The sequence below is a fragment of the Symphalangus syndactylus genome, chromosome 21, assembly GCF_028878055.3.
Source record: "Symphalangus syndactylus isolate Jambi chromosome 21, NHGRI_mSymSyn1-v2.1_pri, whole genome shotgun sequence".
Lineage (NCBI taxonomy): Eukaryota > Metazoa > Chordata > Mammalia > Primates > Hylobatidae > Symphalangus > Symphalangus syndactylus.
In genome coordinates, this window is record NC_072443.2 from 84,672,624 (window position 1) to 84,696,456 (window position 23,833).

Sequence of the window (23,833 nt, forward strand, 5' to 3'; positions counted from 1 at the left end):
GTGTGGGGGTTGTGGCAAATCAGTTCCCCCAGAGGATATTTGGCAATGTCTGGAGATGTTTGTGGATGGTGTGGTGTGTGCTCGCCACATCAAGTGGGTGGAGACCAAGGATGCTGCCAAACACCCTACAATGCACAGGACCACCTCTCTCAACTAAGAATTATCTGACCCAAAACCTCAACAGAGACTGAGGTTGAGAAACCCTGTTAGAAAGATGGAAATGTCAGAAAGTGCCTGGTGATGGCAGAGAGAGAGGGCTGTGGTAGGGCAAGTGCTTCTATTGGGACACTATTATTTGCTTGTTTTGTTTGTTTTGTTTTTTGTGAGACCAAGTCTTGCTCTGTCACCAGGCTGGAGTGTAGTGGCATGATTTCATCTCACTGCAAACTACACCTCCCGAGTTCAAGCAATTCTCCTGCCTCAGCCTCCCGAGTAGCTGAGACTACAGGCATGCGCCACCACCCCCAGCTAATTTTTGTATTTTTAGTAGAGAAGGGGCTTCACCATGTTGGCCAGGATGGTCTCAATCTCTTGACCTCGTGATCTTCCTGCCTTGGCCTCCCAAAGTGCTGGGATTACAGGCATGAGCCACTGTGCCCAGCTATTATTTGCTTTTAATAACCTGTGTACTATTAGAGGTTTGTGTGAGTTGTGGCCAGGAGGATGGAAACAGAGAAGCACAAATTCCTCTGGGTATTCTGGGATCAGAGTCAGAGCCAGGCAGCCGATCAGAAGAGGCAGCAGCCCCAGACTGGACCCCTACTCCCCAGACACCTAGGGATTTGCTAGATAGCAGAGACTTTGAGGTGACTTCCATGGGGAGTCAAGGTGTATCTGCAAGGGCAGGTCACTAGCACCATGGTACCACAGCAAGTGTGTTGAAATTCCAGCGATCTTTCTGCTGTCTTGGCTAGTTTCCAAGCCTGCCCAGAAAACAAGCATTTCTGTTTTTAGAAGATGGTAGTGATGATTACTTTTTCCTGGGGGAAAAAAAATACCAGAAAGATAAATACTTTGTAAATCACTGCATGCCTCCTGCCTGCAAGCTGGGAGTCTGTTTGTGAGACATTTATCTCCTTGTATACTCACCCCCCAAAATTATCATTTAATTAATAAAACTAACAGCCTGAGGTATGCTGATCAATAAGAAAGAGAATGGAAGAAACCAAATCTGATGCATCATGGTATTGAACTGTCTGCAGAAAGCTATGAGCCCTTCCTCTTAAATGAACATGCTTCCAGTCCACTGAGATACTGAGAGAGTGGGGCTGAGGTGTTCCTGCAGCATTTGGGAAGTTAGAGAAATGGCATGTGCAGATATCCTGTTCTGATGCATGAGTGAGATGAGCATTGAGTTTCTCTTTATTTAATGGATGTAGAGGCTGTGGATGGAAATGAGTTGTACTTTCATGTCAACTGGCACCTCTGTTTTCACTTTTGTGGACAAAAATAACTCTATCTTTATTACAGGCACACAACAACCCAGTAGTTTACCACAAAATCCAAAATTCAAGGGAAAAAAAACTCTGATTAAACATAAATTGATGGTCAGGCACAGTAGCTCACGCCTGTAATCCCAGCAATTTGGGAGGCCGAGGCGGGTGGATCACCTGAAGGTCAGGAGTTTGAAATATAAATTGAGAGATTTTCATATACTTCTTTAGGAATCAGACAGATCTGGTAGATAAGGCAGGTTATGTAACAAGTCAACAACTTCAAAGATCTGTTCTTCACTGTAAATTGGAAGAGTCTCTGTCTCTGTCCATTGTTCCTCTTCACATTTTCTGAGCGTTCCTCCCTGAAACATCTCTGAGAGGTCTCCTAAAAGCCAGATGTTAGACAGATGCCAATCTAGAGCATATGTGGTGATAGCAAAGGGCTCCTACTTGGCTTGGGCACCAGAGTCTCAGTGATGGCTTCAACATTGCTATCATAACTTTAGAAGCAAATGGCAACTTGCAAAGGTTACCCCATCCCGTGGGCTGCATCTTTTCTCTAGGGCCTAGGACACAAGAAACCACTAAGCTAATCTTCATCTGGGACCAGGTAGAGATGAAGAAATGTCCTGGTTTCAATACCCAGCAAATGCATCCAGGCTGACATTGGTAATCAATGTTGCACAATGAAAATATCACTAAAATGCATTAGCAGGATGAAATCCATAACTTTTGCCATCTCTGGGACCACTGGGAATCCTTCCTTTGTGAACTCTTGGGCCAGGGATTATCCTTTCTTTGAATTATAGTGAAATCTGTCTTAAGGGATCATTTAGGGACCATCCAAAATTCATAACTTGGTAGAAGTTGAACTTTAGCTAAAGGTCAAACAAAATTCTTCTGGAAGCCTTAGGGGTTGCTTAAAGGTGAAATAAAAAATTGAAATGAAAATGGACTTAATCCCTGGTTTATGAACCAAGTAGCACAGCCAGGAAGGCTAAGGGAGGCACTCAGCTCACAGTGCACTTTGACTTATCTTTCTGAAATGCCTCATCCGTCTGTCAAGTGCCATAGCCTTTCTGGCTTATTAATCATGCGCTTAGCAATGCACTTATTTGCTAAGGATACCCGTATGTTTTGAAGACCTTTGGCTGTGTGCTTGGGACCCATGACAGGGGTGACGTTACAGGTCATTCTAGGTCGGGCCTTGCTCACAGTGCAGGGAATGCAGCCTGCCAATGCCTTCAAGATCCTACATGCCTTTTTCTAAGGGAAATTGGCTTAACCAACACCAGCATTGGTTCAGTGTAAGGAGGACTTTCTTTAAGGCAGGGAGCTTTATTCTAGTTTATAATACAAATAATTATATTTATCTTATATCATAGATGCCTAGCATAGAAAACAAATTAGATATGTAATTTATCTTCTAATCCTCTCCGAAGCACTTAGAGGAGAATTTGTAGCCATCTTGAGGTATCTGTGTTTTAGATCAAGCTGCTATAAGAGAATATAAACTAAATGGGTTAAACAGAAACATTTATTTCTCATGGCTCTGGAGGCTGGAAGTCCAATATCAGGGTGCTCACATGGTCAGGGTGTTGGTTAGGACCCTGCTTCTGGTTCACCTTCTTGAGGTATCCTCACATGGTGGAGAGAAAGAGCTCTGGTGCTTCATGTCCTTATAAGGGCACAAATCCATCCTGGGGCTCCACCTTCATGACTTCATCTAACCCTGATCACCTCCCCGAAGGCCCTACTAACAAATATCTTAACTGGACTGTGGTGTTAAAGACAGAATTTTGGAGAAGTGGTGGGGGCACACACATTCACTCCATACCACCCTGGAACTCCAGGGATTAAAGCTGAGAAGTCAGAATGGAGGAAGGTAGAGCCAGTGTGCTTTCCTGATTCATTCCTGTACATAGAGAAGGAACCAGACACATGGGATGCAAATTCCAGTTGCGACACGTTTTGTAGCTTGGACTGTTCACTGAAATCCACTGATATTCTACTTCTTCATCTGTAACAAGAACAAAGCAATCCGAATACCAGTCACTATCATTTATTGGGCCTGTTACATATCAAACCCTAAGCTGAGCTGGAACTTTACCTACAGTGTGTCTTGGCGAGTTCTCCCCTTAGCGTTTCAGTGCCAGTGATGCTGTCTCCATTTGAGGAGAGAGGAGTGTCTATGAAAGATTGACCAAAAATCCCTACTTGTCAGGGATCCTGAGAAAATCCAGCGACATGGCAGGAGACAGCCACACACAGGGACCCATAGATAGTGTCCATCTCTATGGGAAGAGGGGTAAAATGGACTTTTGTGGAACTACTATGAGGCAGGCTATGCTTGTGGCTTTCACCCACCTTCTGCCTAGCAGTTGTTTCACGAAAGTCCATTTTACTCCTTTTCGCAAAGAGATGGACATTACCTGTGTGTCCGTGTGGTCATGCACTCTAGAATCCTTCTCCTCTCATGGGATGGGAGTTTCCTTACCATCTGTTTATCCCTCGTGTATTTACTGAACAGTGCTAAGTGCTGGGAGCATGGCAAGGCACTGAACTGGCCCTGTGGTCTACTGCATTTCAAGTCAAAATGGAGGTGAAGGAAAAAGAGGTACAGGATTGGTCCCACAGGGAGAGATACTGACTTGAGGATTTCCTGATAACCTCGTATGCCCGGATCAGTGTTTCAAGGCCTTTTATTGTTCTGTGTTACTGATCACTACATATTTGGGTAGGGTAACTTAGCTTGTAAGAAGAAACCGGTGTTTTGAAAAAATGATGTTTTCATGAAGGGAAGGCATACATACCCTTTATGCCTGCCTCACGTAACTAAAGGCTTATTTATGTTAATGGAAAATGGAGCTAATGTAGCACACAGGATAAATCATCTCAGCTCAGAATTCTTATTGAAGGCTCCCTGGAAACCAGGCAGACAACCACCACAAAGTCAACCCATGGACAAAGCCCAGGAGTAGCTTATGTACATTAAGGTTTGATTCTGTTGGCTTCAGCGTCCTGGAACCTGCCTCTCGGTACCCGTCCAGAACAACTCTCTCTCTTCCCTTAACAATATTGACATTTCTGATCACAGTGGTTGTTTCCAAAAGCACCCCTAGAGTCCGAGTGGCACCTAATGATGGCATCTCTTTCTAGAAAGCCTTTATGTCCAAGCTAATAAGCCAACAAATAAATGGCCAATGTTTCATGGAGTCTGCAAACTTGGATGTGATTTTCTTCCCTGGCTGAAGTCAGGGTAATGCCAAGCTATTAGCTTAAACTTAAATCAGTACAAGTAATCAGTAGTGCCCATTCTCTTCCTTTCTAACAGTGGAATAAGGGCAGGTCCACCATCTGGTATAGGCATTAGCCACTTTGAATTAGTCTTTGTCAGGTTAAGTATATTCAAATCCATGTAATTGTGAGGTTTCTTACCAAAGCTAGTTGATTCATGGGAAGGAGTAAAACAAAAGACTAGCAGGAACCCCAGGTCAACAGCTCCAGGTCTACTCACTGTTTTCTAAGTGCTTTAGAAAACTTAAGGTAAATAATAGATCTATATTTTTCTCCACAAGACCCTTAAGGTTCTTATGATTCAAAGCCTGTTTCTCTGCATGACAAGCCTAAAGAACTCCCCAGTTCTTTAGAAGGCACAGAAGTCTCTGTCCCAGGGGTTGTCCAGTTGTGGCCCACATGCCAAGTTGGACCTGCTGCTTGTCTTTGTAAATAAAGTTTTATTGGAACACAGCCATGTCTGTGTATGGTCTGTGGCTCCTTTTTCACTACAGTGGCAGAGTATTTGTGGCACAGACCATATGGCCCGAAGAGCCAGAAATAGTTACTCTCTGGCCCTTTACGGTAAAACATTTGCTTACCCCTGCTCTATCCTAAAATGGGGAAAAAAGGTTTAAACTACATGCTACAATACAAGCTCTATGAGGCCAGGGGCCATTTTAGTTTTGTTCACCTGTGTATTACCAGGGCCTCCTGGGTTATGGTCATTCAACAAATGGAAGATTTTAGACTTCCTCCCGCTCCCTACAAGTTTGCTTCACTTTTACTCTTTATCCATTCCCTTCCCACTGACTACAGGATTGGAGTCCCAGCTTTATCACCTGTCTTCAATCTTACCTCCTCCATTAGCATTTTGTGAGCTTCTAAATAAATGGTGCTCTTCATTCAGTAGATACTTATTGATCCCTGATAAAGTTCCAGGCACTGGGGGATAGAGGGGTGAACAAGCCAGATCAGGCCCAGACCTCCAGAGAGATTACTGTAGTAGGAGAGACAGACAAAACCAATTAAACACACAAACATCTCAGAGAGTGAGAAGGAAATGAAATTTGGTACGATAAAGTATTTATGCATATGAATTTGGTTAGAGGGGTTAGAAAAGGCCTCACCAAGGAGGTAACATTTCAACTGATCACTAAATGAAAAGCTGTAAGCCTGGGGAAACCTGGGGTAGAGAGTAGAGAGTTTTCTAAGCAGAGTGAATAGTGATTGCAAAAGCCATACATCCAGGATGAGCATGGCATGTTCAGGAAACAGAAGGGAGGCCAGTGTGCCCTGAGAATTGGTGAGCAGGCAGAGGAGATATGGTTAAAGAGGCAGACGGTGGCCTAGAGGCCTTCAGAGCCTAGCATGAGATTAGAGTTAGAAGGTATTAGGCAAGGAAATGACATGATCTGATTTAACTTTTAAAGGGGTCACTCTCTGGCTGGATTAAAGAGAGGTAAGCAAGCAAAATTGTCACAGTGGTTTATATCAGAGATGATATAGTGGAGGTGGAGAGAAATAGGCCCTTTGGGATGTGCCTTGGAAGCAGGTAGAATTTGTTCATGGATTGGGTGCAAAGGCTCAGAAGCTAAGAAGAATTGCTGGTTTTTGGCTCGAGTAACCAACTGGATGATAGTGCTATTTACAGACTGAAGTAGGGTAGGAGAGTTACAAGTCAGGGGTTCTCTTTGGATGATAAATATAGGTGCCCACTACACATGCAAGAAGAAAGATCAGATGAGCCATTAAACATGCATGGTTGGGACTCATTAAACATTCCAGGCTAGAAACATAAATCTGGGAGTCATAGGAGATAGTATTTAAAGCCATGGCCTTGAATGAGACCACCTGGTTGGGAAGAGCAGTAGAATAAAGTAAAAGAGCTGAGAATCAAGCCTGGGCCAGCCTGACGTTTCGAAGGTGGATATGGGAGAAGGGAAATCCTTTCTAAGCAGACAAAGGCAACTACAAGTGCAAGGGGCCTAGACGTGGACCGTGCTTGGAGTTCTTGGAGAATGTGACGAAAGCACAGTGAGCCTGGGAGACACTGGAACAAAATGAGGTCAGCGAGGAGTTTAGATTTTATTCCATGTGTGGTGGGAGGGCATGGAATGAACATGGAACAGGAGTTATAGGTTAAGAATCTGAGTTCTGAAGTCAAGAAACCTGAGCTTGTCAATAAATTCTGCTACTTACTGGGCCAGGTCACCTGTTTGTGCCTTACTTTCCTCATCTGTAATAAAGGAATGATATTAATACCACAAAGGGCTGTTTTGAAATTAAATGAAATAATATATGCAACGTGCTTGGATCAGTGCTGAGCACACATAACTAAGTGCTCGATAAATGTCAGCTCTGATTATTATTGCAGGGGAGAATCATTTGATCTATGTTCTTAAATGATGCTGGACTGTAGGGACTCAAGAGTAGAAGCAAGGGGACCATTTAGGAGGCCGCTGTCATCAGGGGGCACATGGGTCTTTTTTCAAGCCCCAAGGAGTCTCCCCGCTTTCCCTGCTGTTTCCTGGATGGCCCATCACTGTCTCACTGTTCTCTGAGCTAATGGAGCCAGTCAGGCCCCTATTTTGCACATAGCCTGTGCGATGTCCTGTATTATTATTTATGTCACATCTCTGTGACTGAGTCATGGGCCTGTCTTGCCACTTTTCGTTTTTGGACGCTGCCCTCAGGTCCCTAATCAGGGTGTGACGGTGAGCACTTGTAGCTGTCACCTCCACTGAAGAGAACAGCAGCAGTCTGTCTCAGTACACTGGAAATCTATGCAAGCCACAGCCCATTTCAGAGGAAATTCCAGTTGGAGAACCCCAGAGCAGAAAAGCTATGGGACTCTGGCCTGAGTGCTCTTAGAAACCAGCCAGGAGGAAGGCCCATTCCCAAAGGGGAGGGCTTCCAGCCCATGCTGCCAGGATGGGCTTCTCAGCAGGAATACAGTTTTCAGGCTCATTTAACTCCTGTGGACACATGTAAGGAGCTGGGCAGGCAATTCACATTCATTTTCGAGGTGACAGCGCCAAACTTTGGCTGTGTTAGCTCACAGAAACATTAATGGGATAATGTGCTCCGTCACGGAGAATGAGAATCAAAAAGACTTTAATGGGGCTTCATTATCTCCATCTGTCCATCCATCACTTCTTCTCTGTCGCTCACCACTTGAGAAATGAGAACACCCCCTAACTAATTAGATTTATCCTAATCTCCTTTCTGTACCATCCATCCTCTCAGAGGCCATCTGTGAGTTTAGAGTTCAGACCTTTAAGAATTATGCTAATCAGTCTTTTTCTAATTTAAAGCGTTCATCTGATGACCACAATCTGAAACTTCTGGCTGTGACAAAGGGGAAACCATTCTAAGATTTCCTGGTAATTTTAAACACCCTCATCCTCACACAGGGGCCACATAAGGGCCAGTTTCTAAGAAAAGAGCTAAGGACCTTTGAGCCGGGTAACAAGTTTTTTGAAAAGTGTGAGGAGAATTTTAATTGGTTTATAATATGAGTGGGAGATGATTTGCTTTCATTTATAAAATCAACAAGGAAGGTGCCTGAGCTGTTACACTTGGGAATGGATTGTGTGTTTGAGTGGTGCAGCCACTGATGTATAAAATGCACAGGAGAACCAATTCATGGAGGGAGGCACCTAGAGGAAAATTGCTTACAAGTAGGTTTTCAGACCTTCTGCATCTGCCAGAGCCTGTGGCCTGGTCACTAGAGGCGGGTCAGGAATGTTTGTTAAGCAGATTTCTGTGCAGAGAGGTCACTCCAGCATTGCAGCGGTTTGAACCTGGTAGGAGAAAGGGCACTTCTGACACAGCACATTGCCGCTCATTGCAGACCCTAGACACCCCCAGGGCCTGATCGGGATGAATAGAAATCATCAGCTCTGGACCTAGGGGGTCCAAACGGAAGGCTCGGTGGAATGACTGATGCTAAATTAATTGCTTGTTGGATAAATAAGCATGAGTCGAAACTGGGAATTATAGCCCAGAGCAGTGCTTCTCAAACCTTAATGCTCCTATGAATTTCTTGGCGGTCTTGTTAAAATAGTTTTTAGTTCAGTCCGTCTGAGATGGGGCCTAAGCGCCGGCGTTTCTAACAATCTCCCAAGTGACGCTGATGTCGCTGGTCTATAGACTATACTCGGTGTCACAGGAGAAGTTAAGAATTTGAGTTTGGCAAGCAGATAGAACCACATTCAAGTCCTAGCTACTTTCTGGCCGTGGAGCCTTAGGACAATTACTTCCCTCCTCTGCACTTCATTCATGCAACAAATACGTATTGAATCTCAACTGTGGGCTGTCTAACTGTGCTTAAACAGCTGGAACAAGACAGAAAATGATGCCACTCTCCTAGGGTCTTTAGTTTGATGGGGAGACAGGAAAAAAAGATAAAGCAAAAATGTATCATTACAATATGTGATAACTGCTAGCAGTAATAGTAATGGTGGCTAACATTTATTGAGAACCTACTATGTATGAGGCACTATTTAAGGAAGTTCACATATATCGACTCCTTTAATCTTCATAACAACTCTGTAAGGAATGTATGCTCATCCTCTGTTTTCAGATACAAACATTGAGGTATAGACAGGTGAGGTACCTTGCCGAACCTCACACACCAAAAAGTGGTTAGAGACGTGATTTTAAGCCAATCAGCCCAATTCTGGAATGAATGCTCTTGACTGGGGCCTGCATACTTTCTCTAAAAAGGGCCAGACGGTAAGTATTTTAAGCTCTTCAGGCTATTCAGTTTCTGTCGCAAATCCTTAGCTCTGCTGCTATAGCCCAAAAGCAGCCAAAGACAGTAAGCAAATGAGTGAGTGTGACTGTGTTCCAGTAAAAGCCCCTTTACCAAATCAGGCACCTGGCCAGATTTGACCCATTGGCTGTCATCCGCCAATGCCTGTTCTCGATCATTATCCAGACCAGCGCATCTCACACTGTAGGGCAGCCCTGTCCAACGTAAACATAATGGGAACCACACATGTGACTTTCAGTTTTATAGTAGCCATATTAAAAAAACAGATAAAATTATATTTTATTTAATCCAAAATATGAATATTATTTCAGTAGGTAATTAACATGAAATAATTATTAATGAGCTATTTTACAGTCTTTTTCATACCGTCTCCTAAATCTGGTATGTATTTTACACCTGCAATACCTCTCAGTTCAGACAAGCCATGTTACAAGGGCCTGGTAGTCACATGGGGCTGATGGCTAAGGTCCTGGGCGAGGCAGCTTTAAAGTATTGAGGAATCATTTGGGATGGGGCCTTACGTTCTGCTTTTCTAACAAGCCGCCAGGTGATGTTGGTCTGCAGTCCACACTCAAGACAGCAAGACGAAGACTGCCTCCCTGGGAAGAAAGTGCAGGAAGATGGCGCAGGAGGTGCCAGGCAGTGTAGGGTGCTCCAGGAAGGCTTTGTGGAAAGAGGGAGTCACATTGAAGTTGAGACCCAAAGGGTGAGAAGGAGCTAACTCAGGAAACAGTGGGGGGAAAATGGTCTAAGCAGGATTTTAAAAACGTTTTTGATTAAGTGAGTCAAAGCATGCAAATACTTAACATTGAGCTCATGAGGACTCCTAGATTTTTGTGGCAATACAAAGGCAGAGAAGATCCGCAGCTTTTTGGACCCTCTAGTGTCTCTCTCTCCCCAGGATGGATTAGGTACCCCCTTTCTGTGACTCTCACAGTTGCCCGTATATTCCTCATCACAGCACTTCACAGGCTTTTTGCAGATGCCTGCTTATTTTCCAGGTCACCCACCGGGGCTGTGAGCTCTGGGCAGGCAGGGCTTGAAGCTTTATCATGGCTCTGTCCCCAGCCTGCATGTCAACTAGTGTACTTTGACTGTGTGAGAATGAAGACAGGGGCCTTACAGAATAAGATTTCCACCCAAGATACATCTGAATTGTGGACCCCTTGAAAACCTTAAGGTGGAAACTCTCAAACAAAAAAATTCAGAGGAGAGAGATGAGCATTGTTTAAAGTAGAAAAAAAAAGGACATGTGGTACATATGAGCTTTGTGGTCACAGGCAGGCAAGCCACAAGCCGGAAAGCCTGCAAATGTGTTCATTGTGGCAGTCAAAGTAAGTACATGTGAATGAGCTTTGAGAGGGGGCCCTGGCCCTACACTGCCTACATGAGGCTGCTGCTTTTTCTCCCTGGATATTTGCTGGCCACCACAGGGCTGCATTTGGAGCTGTGGATGCACAAGCTAGTTGCAGTTATATGTAACACTGAGCTCTTCTGGGTGGTCTAAATCTAAAGCCCTGCAAACCCCACACCTCCAAACTCCACTAATGTTCATAGAAGGCTCCCAGGGTTCTTTTGCCTTCTCGTCAGGATAATTTTAGACATTTTTGTGGCATTGCCTGTCCTGAAGAGGCACTATGCACAGTGGTTATGAGAGCTGGCCTTGGCACCAGCCTGCCTGCATTTGCATCCCAGCCCTGTGCCTACCTGGGCCAGTTCCCAGACCTCTGTGTGCTCAGCTTCCTCATGTCTGAAATGGGGATAGTAACACTGCCACCCGGATAAGATGGTCATGAAGATTAATGAATAAATGTAAAGTGTTTAAAACAGTGTTTGCACACAGTCAGTGTTCACTGTTACTGTTCTAAATGGCTTCCACTTGCATTGCTGCATATGTTCCTCCCAGCAGTCCTTCAGAAAAGGTGAGGCAAACCAGGGTGACTTCTGCTTAATAGCATGGGTGATAAAAGTGAGATTCAGGGAGATGAAACAACATGATCCAGAGGGAGTGATAGAGCTCAAGTCCAGGTCTTCTCACTCCAAGTTCACTTAACATTCACTTTATACCTGCTTTATATGGGGCCTGGAATGTAGATTAGCGAATGTAGATCAATGAAGCACAGCAGAGCTCCCCAGCAGTGGTGGAGGTGGGTGTGCTAACATGGAGATACAAGCCAGTGACTAACTGTGGAGGAGGACTGTCCTGGTCAAGGCTGTGCGAGTGCGTGTTATGTGTTTTAGTAGTGTCATAAAGTTGCTGGGCTCCTTGGAGGCAGATGTATCCTTTGTGGGTTTTAAAGCTGTGATTCGTGGATCCCTGAGGGTGTAGAAACCTTCTGGAAATTTCAAGCAAAGTGTATGCATGTATGTGTGTGCACACATTTTTCTAGGGAAAGGAGTCGTACATAGCTTTGGTCAGATTCTCAAAAGTGCTGACACGCCTAAAAACGATAAGCACTCCCGTTTTGGAGCAACTTACTTAGAGGTAATTTGTGAAATTTTTTTATGATGAGAAGTCTGTGTCTTGAGTGTGAGCTTGTGCACGTTCCCCACAGACATAGAGACACTACTAGTCTCAAGAAAGAAAGTAATTCTCCTTAGGACAACCCTTTGTGCTGTTCTTCCATGTCGGCATTTCCAGTGATTTGCTGGGCCAAGGAGTAGCTGACCTTGAGCTAACTATTTAACTGCTTAGAACTTTATTTCCCCATCTGCAAAGTGGGAGGTGATAGCTTCTACTTCACAACACTCTATGGGGGTTGGTTTCACCCTCAAACATACCCCAAATGTAATAGGCCCTCAATGAACCTGACCTCCCTTCTTTATCTGGTGTCAAGCTTTCTGTTGGATCTATTCCAGGAGATATTCTTGGAGAACTGTCTTTTTTTGTTTTTGTTTTTTTAATCATATTCCCATGCTTTTCCTCCTGGATCAAGGTTGTATCTTTTCCCCAGAGTGATTCTCATTTCCTGTCTTTGGCCTTTATAGAGCAGGTTCATTCTCTCATGTTCTCCTTTCATCTATTATGACATCTTGGGAAAACCCACCTGTTCTTCCTTCTGCAATTCTGTTCATTGAGTTGTGCTCTGTTATTTGTTGTCTTTTGTAACTGGTAAGTGGTATTTTTGGTCCATTATTCTCTTATGTGAGAAGAAAACAAAATAATCCCGCTACCCTCACCCTGAGAAAATTTAAATTCTATGTTGTTGCCCTCCGAAACTAGAATGCAGGTATTGCAAGCAGTCATTTTATGTTTTAAATACACGAGGCTATGTGCAAATGTGCAAACAGGCACCATCTAAGCTTGACTTTTACCTTAGAAGCATTACAGTGTTCATAGTGCTTCATCCACTTCTGGGATCTGTTGTATTGATTCTTTCAGCCTCCTGGGCAGAAGCAGCGTGGTACAGGCACGGGTGAGGTCAAGGGCTGAGCATGGGAGTCAGAAAGGCCTGTTGTGGACTCCTTCCCTGCCACTTGACAGCTGTGCAGACCTGGACACATCACATAGCTTTTCTGAGCCTTGGCATCTGTGAAATGGGGAGTAGTGGTAACCAGACTATATGTATTAGAGGGCTAGTGCTGCCGTGATCAAGTACCACAACCTGGGTGGGTGGCTTAAACAATGGAAATTTGTTGTTTTACAGTTCTGGCAACTACGAGCCCGAGGTGAAGGTGTGAGCAGAGTTGTTCCTCCTGAGGGCTCTAAGGGAGAATGTGTTCAGTGTCTCCACCTCACTGCTGGGAGTTTGCTGAGGATCTTTGGCATTCCATGGCTTAGAGATCCATCACCCCAATCTTTGCCTTCATCTTCACTTAATCTCTTTGTGTGCATGGCTGCTGCTGGGTCCAAATTTTCCCTTTGTAGGAGGACACCAGTCATATTAGATTAAGGCCGACCCTAATGCCCTTATTTTAACCTGATTACCTCTACAAAGACCCTATTTCCAAACCAAGTTACATTCTGAGACATTGTGGGTTACGGCTTCAACATATATTTCGGGAGGATGCAATTCAACCCATAGTAATAACTACCACATAGGGTTGTTAGGACGATTAGATGAGATTGTCCACAAAAAAGGGCTTTTTGCAGTGCCTGGCACATGGTAAGCCCTAGGTGAATTGAGCCTTATTAGTGTGGGAATTTATCCTGCCATCGTTCAACCGGAAGCTGACCTTTCTCCCTTACAAGTCTGGCCATTTTTCTGTGTTTTGTTTAGTTTTGTTTTGCTTTTCCTTGTCTCTCATTTTTCATCAACCCAAATTGAAATGGAAAAGGCAATGCACAGAGCAGTTGAAACATGGACAGTTCTGTCATTTGACCATCAGAATTCCTTATACTCTCATTTCTCCTCAGTTTGAATTTATATTAGTAAAAACAGATTTGTGTGTGTAAAAATACACAGAAACATACTATAACAGTTCAATCCATGTTAATCATTTGAGAAGCTGTCCTAAATAGCAGAGTGAGTTTATCTGAGGGGAAATTTTGAAACCAAAATAATTATCAGATGGCCATTTTTTTCAAAAAAAAAAAAAAAGTCAAAACTACTCCAGTATTGAGAAAACATGTTATTGGAATCAAATAAGCTGGCGGCAAAGTCTGCTGTTCCATGTGTACTGCTGTGGTATCCGAAACATAATTATCAAGCTTAAGTTAATTAGACTAATGCTCAGAAAATCTGGCCTGGCAGCTTGCAGTAAGTAATTATATATACTGATTAAAAATGTAATACGTGGTGAGCAGAGGCAAAGGCAACTCCATTCATCACAGCCTGTGCACGTACACAATTAAGAAGCCATGTAGAAGAGTGCACACAACGAGAAGGAACTTTGCAGAAACTAGCAGGCGTCCAGCCAAGCCTTCTATGGGGTGGGATGTAGGTTCCCACCTTACCCAGTGGAGGGTGAGCAGGTGTCACTGTGTGGCCAGCACAGAGAGGGCACGTGACCGTGGGTTCTCACTGGTTGGCAGATCACCCAAAACAAACACACTCCAAGCCACAGCCTGGTGCTCCAGCCTGTCATTTCTGTTTCCTCTCAAGCTTCCGCCTCAAAAGATGATTAGCTGTGAGACAGCCAGAGGTCGGCTTCCTTGGTGATTTTCTGTCCTCCAAAATAATGAAATTGACATTAATTGTGGGTCGCAAATCAGGGTAGGATGCCAACCTCTGTGTGCAGGCACAAACATACCTTTTACTTGCCCTTCTCCTGGCATAGTGGTTTTCTTTCCAGCTTTCCTTAAAAGAGGGAAGGATATTGTTATGTGGGATCCAGGGGCAAAGACTTGAGGTACTCAAGGTTAGGCTGTCTACCTTGATTCTTTGTAAGTTTGTTATGCCGTAAGAGTTTGATTCAGTAAATATAGTTACATTTTCAGACTGGTGAAGGCCACAGAGAAATCTTATTTTGTTCTAGATCTCTTTTACAATGTGTATCTCTGTTCCTGCCTCACTAGTATAGCATATGGTTTAGATAACATAATTAAACTCTCTTATTTGAGGACTGAGGATGGGTACAACTGTGTCATCCTTCTGTATATCTACCGTGATAGGTTTATTTGGGAAAGAAGTATTTGGTAAGCCTCTCCTATGTGCCTAGCTTTGGTTTTATAAGGTCATTGTTAAGGTATTAGATTGAACCATATGACATTGATGTCTGGGAAGTCAAAGAAAAGATTGGCTATTGTGAAAAGACATGATTTTGCCCCCAGGAAACCTATGATTTACAGTGGAAGATAAATTAGAAGGCAAGTACAATAAGTGTCCTGAAATGGAACCATCTTGGAGGGCCACCTAAGTCCAGTGTTGGTGGCTCAGGGGAAGAAATGTCATCCGTGCAGGGAGAACAGTATGTGCAAAGGGCTGGTAGTGAGATACAAGGCGGTTGTTTAAAGAATGACTCCTACTCACATGAGACGGAAAAGGGCTGAGAGATGCAGGTAAAATGGTAAAGGCCTATTACTGTGCCAAGAAAACCATGTCCAGGACCAATAACTCAGGACCAGAGCATTTGATGTCAAGGAGATGGAGTTGAAATTGCACTGGACCATTACCTAGAATTTCTGCTTTTTAAATAAGAGAACCCACAATATAAGTTTTGTCAGTTGTGACGTTCCAATTCAGAGAATAGATGCAGCTCACCCCTGTTATATTTAATTGAGGGACCTTTTTAGTAGAGCAACTCTGAGGCTTTTAGTCCAATTCACTGAATCTCCCTGGGCCTTTGTTCCCTTCTCTATAAAAATGGGGATAATAATATTGTGCCTCTACCTACCCTAGACTTCATCAAATAACATTCTGTATGCAAAAAGCTTTAAGTTAGAGCCTCAATTTAGTCTGTATGGCTTAGCAAATGCTATGCATTTTTTATATGAGGAGAGGGAATAGACAGAAAGGGAGTAGGACCCTGGAGTCCCAACTGCCTACTAGCTGTGAGATCACATCTCTAAGCCTTAACTTCTTCATCTAAAAATGGAAATGACAGCACCATGGATGGGGTAGGTACTCTTAGGAAGAGTAAATGAGATCATGTTTGTACGTGGCACTTAGCACATCGCCAGGCAGAGAGCAAGCACTCAATAGAGCTCCATTAAAAATAAATAACAATTAACAACAACATAATTATGCCATCCTTAATGTTGGGCTCCAGTCCTTGATGTTTCCACTTTCCTGGAGCAAAAAGTTCCCCAGCATTGGACCGAGGGCATCTCTCCTTCAGCCAGGAACACCACTCCATTTTTCTTTTCTTTTTGAGACAGAGTCTCACTCTGTTGCCCAGGCTAGAGTGCAATGATACAATCTTGGCTCACTGCAACCTTCACCTCCTGGGTTCAAGCAATTCTCCTGCCTCAGCCTCCCGAATAACTGGGATTACAGGTGTCCGCCACCCCACCCGGCTAATTTTTGCATTTTTAGTAGAGATGGGGTTTCACCGTGTTGGCCAGGCTGGTCTCGAACTCCTGACCTCAGGTGATCCACCCGCCTCGGCCTCCCAAAGTGCTGGGATTACAGGCGTGAGCCACCGCGCCCGGCCCAGCTCTCCATTTTTCATAGAGTAGTATTTGTTCCTTGTGGTTTATCTGCATTTTGGCTGAAGGATTAAGTCCAGAATCTGACCCCTCTTGTTGTAAGTAGATGAGTTTTCTCTCCACCCAAGGCCCAAATAACCATTTGCAATGTGAAAGAACAGTTAATCGGGGGTTGTTTTGCATCTGGGATGCCAGAAAATCACTTTTCCTGATTTAAAAGAAATTTAATTTTGGCATCTGGTAGACACAGTCTGATAACCAATTAGGAACTCTTACAGATTTTGAAGCAATAAATTGGCTACTAGGCTTTACTGTAATGTCGATGAACTGGGGTCACCTATTGCCAAAATCAAAAAGAGAGAAAGGAGCAAAATTGCTTGGAAATTAGTTACTTCTTTCAACGTCTTGTCTGTGTTTCCTACCCAAATGGCAATCCGAATGCTGTTTCTTTCCCCAACAATAGGCAGAAGAAATGGAGACAGAGCTGCAAAGCCTTCCAAAGAGCCTTCTTGGTGTGGGAATCAACATAAACAAAAGTACTAAAGAGATTATGAAATGTGGAAAGCATGTGAAATTTATATTACTACTGCGGACATGTTTATTAAAATCTAGGCAAGCATTTCGCTGTGAAAATAAAACACAAGAGCACATTTGTGGACAGGAGAACATTTGGATGACTATCTCACAGACAGACATAAAGCTCTTAAGGCAGAGAAGTTTTAATTAAGAACAGCAACCTGTGTAAAGTGCTATACCCAAAATAGATCCTAGTCGGGATTCAGTGAAGGGATACATCAGTTTCAGACATCTGGAATCCAATTAATAAATAACTCCAGTGCTTTTGTATGGCAGATGCTACAATGTTGCAATTTTTGTGGACATTTTGGAATGGCAGCTGGATTTCTATCTTGAGGAAAATTGCAGGAATCCGATGTTGTAATCTTACATGCCTCTCAAGGATGATCATTTTTGTTTGTTTTCCATCACAGCCTCCTTTTCTTTAGTTGTGTAAGTAGTTATGTTTGTTTAATGATGATTAATGAGTATCTATCTGCAAACCCATTGCCCAGAACAAAAGCTATGATTTTACTAGCATCCCACAGCTAACAAACAGTATGATAGTCCCACACAACAAACCATCCCCTTGTCTCCTCACATGGAGTCAGTCCAGCATCCTCAATCTAGGCTCACCATTGCTTTGTGACTTTTCATATAGTTTTAGCCATCTCTATGGATTCCTAAAGTGCATATATTTTTATTGTCTTTAGGGAATTTTTTAAAATTAAACATTTCTCCCTATGAGCTGTGTGTCACTATCAAACCTTTGTTTTGCTTGAGTCATAACATTTAATTATGTGAACATATCACAGTTTATTCATCTACTCTCTGATGGGATGTTGGTCATGACTAGACTCTATTTTAATCAGAGTTTCTTTGAACATTCTCATGCATGTCTTCTTGTACACATATGAGAATTTCTCTTGGTAATATACCTGGCGGTAATACTGTTGGATTGTAGGGTATTGTAGATGTCAACTTTAGGAGGTAATGCTAAACTGTTTTCAGAAGAGGTTATTCCAGTGTATCTTCTCAACAGCAAGGCCAGAGCAATCCCGGGGGTCCATATTCTCTTTGGTTTCTCAGCACAGCTTGTCAATGAAGGATCAGACTGTCTGAGTAATAAGTCCAAGTTCTAACTCTTGATCAAGTTAATGTAAAAATACCACTTTCAAACATTGGTGATTTTGATCTCCACCTAAATCTAGCAGTACTGCAGTAAGATCCTCTTTCCTGGAGCATTAAAGCCTTGAAAGCAATATGGCCAAAGGGATACAAATGTCACATGGATGTTTGGGCTAGAAAGTTTTAAAGATCTGTGTCAATCCCTGATTCTAGGAACAGGCTGTTTTCAAATATTTGTGTCTGGACCTTTACATAGATACCTGAAATTATAATTAGTTATTTCAAAGCATTTTTATCTTTGTCCTTTAAAAACCAACCAGTGAAATTCCTTTAAACCCTTGAGTGGCACTGAGGTGAGATTAACTAAAAGATTAGGACTCTTCAGTGATTTTTTTTTTTTTGAGACGGAGTCTCGCTCTGTCGCCCAGGCTGGAATGCAGTGGCGCAATCTCGGCTCACTGCAAGCTCCGCCTCCCGGGTTCACGCCATTCTCCTGCCTCAGCCTCCCGAGTAGCTGGGACTACAGGCACCCACCACCACGCCCGGCTAATCTTCAGTGATTTTTATAGGTTTTTCATTCATGAAGTTATAACTCTCAATAATATTTCAGTTTTATGTATCTCTCAGGCATGGCTGTTTCTCCAGTACATCTTAAGCATCTCAGCCATAAACAATTGGAAGGTTAGGTGCATAGTAGGCAGCCGAGAAAGGTGAGGGTATTGCTTTCCTAGCCTGAGGCTTCAAAATAGTACCAAGCCTGGCATTGCGTTTTAATTTTTCACTGTGCCAAAGCTGTGTGTGTGTGTGTGTGTGTGTGTGTGTTTGCAGTTGCCTTACATCTCTGTTGCCTATGCTGACTTCTGGAGAATGGTCAATTATAGGGCATATGAAATGAACAGTTGAACTCATAGCAAGGAAATCTCGGTTTCTTTCAAGTATTCTGGTTAGAAAGAAAAGCATTTGAAATCCTCTGTGGCGATCTGCTGTCATGCATGGTAAGCATAGCGTTTCAGCTGCGTTCAAGGCTTTATGTCTTCATTAAAGAGGGTTTTAAATGAAATAGAGAGAGGCATTTGGGAAAGGTTGGCTCCAATTTGTTTGTGCAACTCACATGGGCCAGGTTCTTTGAAGGGCATTGGAACAGCTCCATCAGAACTTAATGGATTTGTAGGCTGCACAGGGTATGTAACTTCCAACGGGTGAGTAGCAGCTTCAGAGGGTGCAGTTTTATAATCAGAGGCAGAATGACCCTATTGTAGAAAGAAGGAATCGTGACTGATCCAGTGGGCTGGTGAGTACCGTTGGAATCTAGATTTTTATATTAGTCATTTTTCATCGGCCAGCGTATGAGTTCCAGTGCCAGGCACCTGGCTAGATGGTGCTGGGATAGCTCTTTGAGCTCTGCCAAACATATGGTATGCATTCAGAAAGAAGTCTGCGAGGTCAGCCTGCATCCTTGCTGCTCCATGGTAGTCACCACATGTGCAAATAGCTTGCTGCTCACCTGCTTTTCTGGGGAAAGTTCATTATAGGCAGGGCTGATGTTAGGGTGTGTGAGAGACCCAGAAAGCAAACACTGAGCCGCAAAGTGTCATTGCCCATGTTCAGAGGCAGTGCTGGGTCCAGCCGTTCTGGGACAGCCTTTCTACCTTCAGCTCACTGAGTTTGGATTTATTACAGCTTTGCCTGTTTAATAGTCTTCTGTGCCTAGCACAAAGTAGGTGCTTGAAAAGAGTGATGTAACTGAAAGAATCATTCAGTCTCTCATCTTCTAGCCCTTTTGCCTCCGGTGCTAAAGGGAAGAGAGATTTTCCCACTTCTCCACCTCATCTTCTACCTTCTATCTGAGAACTTCCTCACTCGACTTCAGACACTTGCTTTCAGCCAGTGCGCAGACCATACAGATGCCTCCTTCCATACAGATGCCTCCTTCTTCCCTTGGCGTATTTGCACTTGCCACTCCTCAGCTGACTGTCCCTTCCTCAGAGCAGTCTTTTCTGACCATATTGCCTCACGTAGCTCCCTCTTTTATTCCCTCCCATGGTAGTGATTGATAGATGATTACTTGCTAATTGCCTGCCTTCTCTCCTAGAATGTAAGCCTCCCAAAGGCACTACCTTGTCCAGCTTGCTTACTATTACACTATGAAATACACTGCATACATGTTCATATTTGTTGAATAATTGAATGAATTCTGCAGAGAAACAAGCTTTAAATGTTTGGGGATCTGGATTGTTCAAAGCTCCCAGCTAGATCGGCTTCTTCAAATAGGTTTTATCTTGACAACCCAGTTGCTGCTGCCTGAAATGTTGTGTTGAGAAGGATTCTGTGGCTGTGCATTATTGGTTGCGTGCTGTGTGCTTGCCTCCCTCTCCTAGTTGTGTGTTTGCGTAGCATCTTGTAGTGCAGATTTTTCTTTCTCCTTGGAGAGTTTCCTTGCCTACACTGTGCTTCCAAAGACTCTGCAAGGTACCTTTGAAAAAAGAAGCCATATGTAGCAGAAGCAAATAGGAAACGAAATGTTCAGGAGATTCCAACAAAAGCAGAAATTGGCCCTATGCCTCTTCCCATTCCTTGTTCTGAGTACCGTGGGTTGATATCACTCTAGGATTAAAGGAGAACACTCTTGCTTAAACACCAATATCTGAAACACCGGGGAGGAAAAAGGCTTACAGAACATGACTGGCCAAGGAAATTGCTTTTTGAATAAATGCTTCCTTCTCTGAAGTTTGCTTCATCACAAACCTCCCTTTCAGAAGGAGTCTCATTTCATTTCTCAGTGAGCATGTTTTTAGAAACAAGAGGCCTGAGGAAATAAAACTGGCAGAGATCTCTCGTCCCTTTTGCCTCACCAGTTTTCTGCCCACTGAAAAACCAGAAGGGTTCAGATATGATGGCGCCTGGGGTGAGGTGTTGGTGATCAGCAACTATTTCCTGAGAACTGCCCTGAGATGCAATTTTCCCCTCGGAAGAGGTTTTCCAGCAGGGCCCTCTGGACTTAGAGGTTGATCCCTATTTGCAGTGTTAGTTTTGCTTTCTGTGCTGTTTTACCACTCATGTTTTCAACTATGTTAACTAAAAGAACGTTCCCAGGAATTTATAGATTGGATCAGGAGAGCACTAGACATACAGCAAATTTGTTTGGATGAGACATACAGTTTGCTGCATGTCTGGATCCACTAGTGGATCGAGTGTTTGTATGTCTCATCCAAACAAACACCACTCCGAGTTATCCATGTTACATTGGTTGAGTGATTTAAGTTCCTTGTTTTATGTGGAAAATGGGGGTGATGAGCTAGCATAGCCAGTATATTGGGAGGAAAAGTGTAATTTAGTGACGTATTTGAGCAATGCTTATTGAAAACCTACTACAGTAGTCCCCTCTTATCTCTAGTTTCACTTTTTACAGTTACCATAGTCTGAAACTACCGAATGAGAAATTCTGGAAATAAACAATTCATAAGTTTTCATTGTACAACATTCTGAGCAGTGTGACAAAATTGCACACTGTCCCACTCTGTCCTGCCCAGGATGCGGATCCTCCCTTTGTCCAGTGTAGCCGTGTTCTCTACACTACCTGCCTGTTAGTAACTGAGTAGCCGTCTCTGTTACCAGGATGACTGTCGTGAAATCACAGTGCTTATGCCCAAGTAACCCTTCATTTTCCTTAATAACAGCCCCAAAGCACAAGAGTAGTGATGCTGGCAATTCAGATATGCCAAAAAGAGGACATAAGCTGTTTAACAGAAAAGGTGAAAGGTCCTGACTTAATAAGGAAATAAAACAAATTATATGATGAAATTGCTGGTCGGGCGCGGTGGCTCACACCTACAATCCCAGAACTTTGGGAGGCCAAGGCAGGCAGATCATGAGGTCAGGAGTTCGAGACCAGCCTGGCCAACATGGTGAAACCCCATCTCTACAAAAACTAGCCAGGTGTGGTGGTACACTCCTGTAGTCCCAGCTACTGAGAAGGGTGAGGCAGGAGAATCACTTGTACCCAGGAGACAGAGGTTGCAGTGAGCTGAGATTGCGCCACTGCACTCCAGCCTGGGCAACAGAGCAAGACTCCATCTCGAAAAAAAAAGAAAAGAAATTGCTAAGATCCTCTGCAAGCAGGGATCTTCTGTTTGTGCAATTGTGAACAGTGCATTGTTACAATTGTTCTATTTTATTCTTAGTTGTTAATCTCTTAATAGATTAACCTGTACCTGTACCTGATTTATACATTCAACTTTATCATAGGTACGTGTATGTGTAGAAGAAAACAGAGAGCATACATAGGGTTCAGTACTATCCGTGGTTTCAGGCATCCGCTGGGGGAAGAAGGAGGATTCCTATACTGGTATCAGATACAGCAAGCTGAGAGGATATGAAGATGGATGTTACTCTGATTGGGCAATGTGGGGACTAGACAGGAAGATTTTGTTTTTACCAAGTTTGATATTGTTTGGGGCTTACTATTATTTGAAAAGCAAGTAACTACTGGGCGAGTGCAAACGATTTCTCTACTGAACCCTGGGAGTTAGGCCCTTGCCACGGTGGGATTTTCGTCTGACATGTCAGATCCAACTGCTGGGCAAGATGGTTCCGATCCCTTACAAGGTTGAGAAGAAAATCGTAGCAATGGGGCGTCCTAAGAACATCAACCCCTTAGTAGCTCCTCACAGCCCAGTTCCAGGCTCCTGTTCTTCCGCTGTCCTGATGTTGTGTTGTAAGAAAGTTCTAAGCCAAGCACAGTGGTGCATGCCTATAACCCCAGCACTTTAGGAGGTGGAAGCAGCTGAATCACTTAAGCCTGGGAGGTTGAGGCGACAGTGAGCTGGCCACTACACTCCAGACAGAGTGAGACCTTGTCTCAAAAAAAAAAAAAAAAAGAAAACTACCTGTAAATGGTGGTCAGTCAGGGAGCAGTGTTGCAGATCCAGGAGGCACTGTCTGGGGTTGTTTCTCTCAGATACACATTTGAGGATAGAATTACTGATGGTCTCCCTGACAGGAAGTGACTACCTTTGATGTTTTAATTGAAATCAACTCTGCTCAGGACCTGGAGCTGCAGTTGCTCTTTGCTGAGATGCTCCTAACAAGCTTGCAATGGAAAACTGCGAACTTTCACGTCTAATCAATTCCAGTGATTTTTTTTGATGGCATCAGTGTACTCCAACAAACCTGAAATGCCCACCTTGGTTCGTGGGGGTTTTATAGGGTACATATAGCATGCTCCAAAGACCATTCATAGTGCAGTTAGTGGAGTAATATCTGGTCCAAATTATGATTCTAGCAAAGTCTCATTTGCTGCTTTGGCAATCGGCTTGACAATGTGATACTTCAATGTATAATTGGATAAGCAATTGGGTTCTGTTATAGTACAGTGGTTTGGCATAATTATTTTCCAGCACTGTGATTTTCTAGCTAATACATACTTTTGGGGGTTACAAATTCTTAAACATCAACACTCTATACTCCTTGAAAATGGGATGCCACTAATTAATATAAGAGCTTATTTAAGCATTTTGGCCCCACAGGCAGCACTAAAAATACTTGCTTTTACTCAAGCAAGTTAGGCTTAAGTCAAAGCTTTGGCAACTAATCAAATGATTAATGCTCCATTGATTGATTACTTGAATT

The 23,833-nt window shown here is 43.4% G+C and overlaps 1 protein-coding gene across 4 annotated transcripts in view; it reads left to right on the forward strand.

Moving 5' to 3' along the window:
• FHIT (fragile histidine triad diadenosine triphosphatase) overlaps positions 1–23,833 on the forward strand; it is a 1,518,095-nt gene that overhangs the window by 1,482,775 nt on the left and 11,487 nt on the right. The window lies entirely within an intron of this gene.